Source organism: Triticum dicoccoides, chromosome 6B (assembly GCF_002162155.2).
Source record: "Triticum dicoccoides isolate Atlit2015 ecotype Zavitan chromosome 6B, WEW_v2.0, whole genome shotgun sequence".
NCBI lineage: Eukaryota > Viridiplantae > Streptophyta > Magnoliopsida > Poales > Poaceae > Triticum > Triticum dicoccoides.
Window position 1 is genome coordinate 714,462,824 of NC_041391.1, and position 5,988 is coordinate 714,468,811.

Below are 5,988 nucleotides of genomic sequence, written 5' to 3' on the forward strand. Positions count from 1 at the left end.
GTGGCGGCGCAGGCGGCAGCGCGAGGCGGCGGGGCTCCTAGGGTCCAGTGAGGTGGCGGCGCGCACCGGCGGAGGGAGGCGAGGTGGCGCTGAGGTGCAGGGTCGAGGGAGGCGGGGTCAGGCGGCGCTCGGCTGTGGGGCAGGCGGCGTCGACGGACACCCGTACACCCCGCACGAGGGAGAGGGAGAGACGAGCGGGAGAGAGAGAGGGGTGGGGCGGAGAGAGAGGGGCGTCGAGAGAGAGGGAATAGGGAAAGAGGGGATAGAGATAAAGGAGGTGGGGGCAACGGTTTATTTTTTACCCGCAAAAAAATAAATAGCCCCACCTCTTTCCCGTTTGCCAGCGGACGACAAAGAGGGGGTTGGACCATTGCAGTGTACTGGCATCTAGTGGACCCCACCAGCACCTCTTTGCCGTTCGCTGTCAGATAGCAAAGTTTCTTTGCCGTCCGCCAGCAAACGGCAAAGAAATGACAGATGGTAAAGACCTTCTTTGCCGTCTGCCAATTCTTTGCTGTCAGTTGTTTGGTAGCTGATGGCAAAGACCTTCTTTGCCGTCCGCAAGCAGACGACAAATAAGCTAATTCTAGTAGTGATAGGGGTTGGCACACGTTTTCGTCTTAACTCTTCAGTAGAAACTTTGGGGCCCTCTTTGAAGTACTCTGTGTTGGTTGAATAGATGAATCTGAGATTGTGTGATGCATATCGTATAATCATGCCCACAGATACTTGAGGCGACATTGAAGTATCTAGGTGACATTAGGGTTTTGGTTGAGTTTTATCTTAAGGTGTTATTCTAGTACGAACTCTAGGATAGATTGAACGGAAAGAATAGCTTCGTGTTATTTTACTATGGACTCTTGAATAGATCGATCGGAAAGGATAATTTTGAGGTGGTTTCGTACCCTACAATAATCTCTTCATTTGTTCTCCGCTATTAGTGACTTTGGAGTGACTTTTTGTTGCATGTTGAGGGACAGATATATGATCCAGTTATGTTATTATTGTTGAGAGAACTTGCACTAGTGAAAGTATGAACCCTAGGCCTTGTTGCAATACCGTTTGTGGTCACTTTTATCATTAGTTACCTTGCTGTTTTTATAATTTCAGATTATAAAAACCTTTATCTATCATCCATATTGCACTTGTATCACCATCTCTTCACCGAACTAGTGCACCTATACAATTTACCACTGTATTGGCTGTGTTGGGGACACAAGAGACTCTTTGTTATTTGCTGCAGGGTTAGTTGAGAGAGACCATCTTCATCCTACGCCTCCCACAGATTGATAAACCTTAGGTCATCCACTTGAGGGAAATTTGTTACTATCCTACAAACCTCTGCACTTGGAGGACCAACAACGCCTACAAGAAGAAGGTTGTGTAGTAGACATCATTATACACATATGTTTGATTTCATATATGTTAATAACATATTATTCCATGAGGTGAATCTACTTGTTTATGTGTATACAAATGTCACTGTATTGGGAAGTTGTATGCACACATTATAAAAGACCCAAAAAATGTGGTATAAGATTAATCGTATACATGATGGTGATATTTGATGTTAGCTCAAACAAGGATCAATCCCTATGTTTTCGTTTTTAAGAATTAGCGGAAATCTAGTACTGGTGAATGGCTAGGATAATTTAGCATAATGTACAATTCTACTAGCCTCTACATCATGTGATGCACATAACCAAAATGAGACATGTTAATCAGTTGTCTGATTTGAGTAGCATGTTTGGCCTAAATACACTAAAAAGTAAATTCTTTGGATCAAGGTGACCGACAGATTGCATCACATGAATCATGCTAGATTTATCACTGCAATGTTTTAGTCAATCATTTCATGTACTTGATAAATCGTCCGTGCAGTTGGAAGATAATTTGTACGGGTAGTTGTAATGTGTTTACCTTGGCATCCATTCAGTATGTATGGATTTCCATCAAAACCTTGAGAGCACTGGCAACGATAGTCGAGCTGCATTGTCACATTCTTGTAGCCTGGTTGGTTAACAACAATGCAAGTACTATTGCTGCTACGTCATGTGTACGTAGCTCTTCTTTGCTTGCTCATAGCCTCCAAACAGGTCAAATTATCGACAGACCACAACAACTTCATACCGTATTCTTCAGATAAATGAAAACCATCTGAAGAGATGCCTTCTATTTGCCAGTCCCCATTGCTTCTATACCCTATTACCGCTAGCTCTTCATTACCATACCTTGAGTTATTTTGTGTTTCTCTAATAGTAAGATATCCTTCATTCACTGAAATGTTGTCCACAATTAATTTGGTGCCTTAAAAAATATTTTTACCCCCTCGATCAAGAATTGTGATGTTTCCTAATGTACAGTTAAGTCGAAACTTTTCAGCAGCATAGCAACCTTTTTCAATCCCAAAAGGGAAGTGCATACTTGTGTTCCAGGAAAATTAGGTGCAACCTCCTTATGATTGGGATTGTATTGCACTGCAAGTAGATTGACATAGGAAGAAGTCACACTGGGAGACTGCCACAAGAGAAGTTACATTAAGATTATGCGAATTAATGGTCATCCTATCTAGACTAGATCTACAACTTATTAAATCATTACATAATAATACCAAGTCTAATACTCTAATTGCTAGCTAAAACATTATATATAAATGAGCTACTACTTGTGGAAACCAATCCCATTAATTGGGAGGATACTACTCCCTCCATCTCGGTGCACAGGACATGCGGGTAGTTATAAGTCATTGACTAGATCATGATTGGCGCGCGTTGTTGCGCCCATCTATTTCTCCAATAGAGTGATAGTAATTTTACAAATAGATAGACCTGTAAGAGCGGAATTCCTATTTTCAGTAAAGAAAATATGAACATACACCAATATTTATTATTTTATATATCTATCATCTTGTATATTTTCCGGGTCATATTGACCATCCTCTTACTTCTATGTCTACAAAGTTCTTTCTAGCATCTCATAAATTGTATCATAAATTTACAACATAAGCATTTCATGACAATGAATGTGCCAAGAGGTGACCTTGCAAGGAAAGTGGAAACAAATGGCATTCCATGGAACTGATCACTATACTAATATAGACAAAGCTTCTCAGCAGAGCACATGGAAATGATAGTAGTGTGACATCCTTGCAAAGCCCTATTTTCTCTTAGTTACATGTGTAAGTGACATCGGCAATACAATTAAAGGATGGACTATCTGTTGCAAGTTGCAACTAAAGCAGATAGATTAATGAACGACATGTGGAAAGCTGCAGTGCTCTCAGTGGATGGGTGAGCTCCTTTAACCTTGGTGCATTTGACACTCCCAATGCTTGCGCCGTGTATATTTGTACAGGAAAAAAGATCAGTGGAAGTACTACATATACGGAACCAAAATGCATGCAACTGTGACCTTTCTATTTAGATCAATACAAATGACACTTTTGTATAAATAACAGTCCAAGGCACAACAAATACTATTTTGTGAGCCATGTGGCCCCACTTGGTCATGTACATTACAAACTTATAACTATATAAAAACTATGCAAAGATGAGCGCGCATTATTCTTACCTAGGATAAGCTACAGAATCAATGTTAGCTTTAGTTGGTTCAGTGCATGTACAGAAATCACCGACACTTATGGTCGCAAATTTGATGAACAAGAAAATGAACATATGCGAGGACTAAACTGGAGTAAATTAAATATGCACCATAAAGGGAAATATTATGATAAATTTGTACACAACCAGATAAGATGAAACGATGGCATATGCTCATGACAACCCTCTGTAGATGTTCTGAATAAGACAAGCATATATAGTAGGAGGATCCATTTGGCAAAAAAAAACCATAAACTATAAGAGCTATTTATTCTAAAATAAATGCAGGGAAGAGATAATTCTAGAAATGAAAGGACCGTACAATTTGAACAACTACTCATCTAAATACCTTAAGAATCAGGGGAATGTTTATTGCAAATACTAATGTAGGAAGAAATAAATGGCGCTAAAATTCTTTATTCCAAATCCGCAATGCTAATAATTTGGCATATCATTATTGTACTGCAAGATGAAGCGACAAAGTAGAGTGATCGTGGTCATTCCACCGTTGTCTATCAATGTCAAACTCTAAACGCACAAAGTCCTTTATACAAACTCTTGTTTTGATTTTACAAGCTACTTTTCAAGGGTATAAAAAAGCCCTCTATTGCAAGGAAGCATGGCACCCAATTCAGGCGGGCATGCCTGCCGATCATACAAAACATTACTCTTCTAGCATTTTGTTAGCGTGACCGAGTAGTCCGGACAAAAGATGGCAAAATTCACAGAAATCTTTGTCACAAAGGATACACACTTTACCTATATATTGTAACCCATAAGCATAACATGTTATGTAATTTAAAATGTATGGCAACCATGTTCTCTTGTGTATAGATAAACCAAACAACAAACTGGGTTCGTACATATAGACTACCATAATAACAACAAAGGAACAACACATGAGAAATCGCACGACAGGGCTCTTATTCCTCAGAGAACATAATAGATATTTATTCAAAGCTGAGATGATCCACAGGAAAGAACGTCCGCAAGGAGAACACAGAATTGAAAGAGAATTCAACATTCTGTAACAAAAAGAATATAGAGCTGAATATACATTTTCATGAACAATTGTTTTACCTGACAGAAAATCAGCAACCTGGCATCCCTATCCAATTTTGCTGGGTTCAATGATAGCCTGCTGAAAGCTGTGCGATTTCCTGCCGAAATGTGTATTTCCTGTTGCTTGAGAGAGCCCAACCACATAAAGACATGAGCAATGAAATAACCTTTCTTGCAAAAATGGATAACCTGCATCCCTGCTAAAGCAAAGCGACTTTAATCATGATCATAGTAAGATTATATTTTTCTAGAATATGAAATCGATCTGTGAGCACCTACTTCAGAAGGCAGCATTTCACAAAAAATTGTCTCAAAGTTCGTACACTTAGCTGTCAAGAGACTACTCATATCAGCAACACCATTGGCACCGATCAAACCTGTTTTTGTGACCCATGACGATAAATTTTGCTCCATGGAGGACCATATCAAAGGGTAACATAATTTGCAGACTTGTATAGACACATATCGGTCCAGCGCTGACCCTCTCGGATGTTGTTCCGCCGCATTGAGAAAATGCTATAGGGCACATTCTTTTTATTGAATTGAACCACATTGAGGCCTGAAAATAATGCTTAGCTAAAAGAGAGATGCACATATGTACGACGCAGAGATGACGATAATAAACCAGGCCTATATACGGTGATGTCAGCTACGCTTTTTGAGGAAAGCATGAAGGCAACATATGAAGAACATCATCTTTTATCTTACGAAGAGCCTCTATATGCATAAATTAAACAGTAGATGCACATTTTTTCAGCATTTCTTGGATGAGCTTGTCTGCATCACCAAGCGTGGCACTGCAAGCAGCGTCCCAAACAACCAAAGAACACATGTGGGCCTGGCCACGCTCCTTTTGATACATTGAGAGAGTTTGCCTATGATTTTAGCAAAGCTCTTCATGAGAAAGGCTCTTTCCAGGAAGACATCATTCCTTTGTACCGTAATGCAAACATGTATAAAGATCTTGCTTTCTTCCCAGTGAAACGAACATGAGAAAACAATCATCTATAAGAATAGTTCTACTAAATTAATAATAAATTACTTGCTGGAAGGCCTTAAAACAAACAAAGTCTGCTGGCTATCAGAATAGCATCTATCTGAAGCCAAAAAAAGAACTAGATAAACAATGGTAAATGAGGCGTGCAATAAACACCGACAACTTTATGATAACTAAGAATAGAGTTTCGACGGTTGAAATACGTAAATCAAATATTGAATTTAAGCTTCATTATTCAGCGGTATCTCGTAATCATGTTTTCTGAAGAAACTAAAAGTTCCAAAGCATGCATCTAAACTAAATAGCAAGATGAATGGACTGCTATACTGA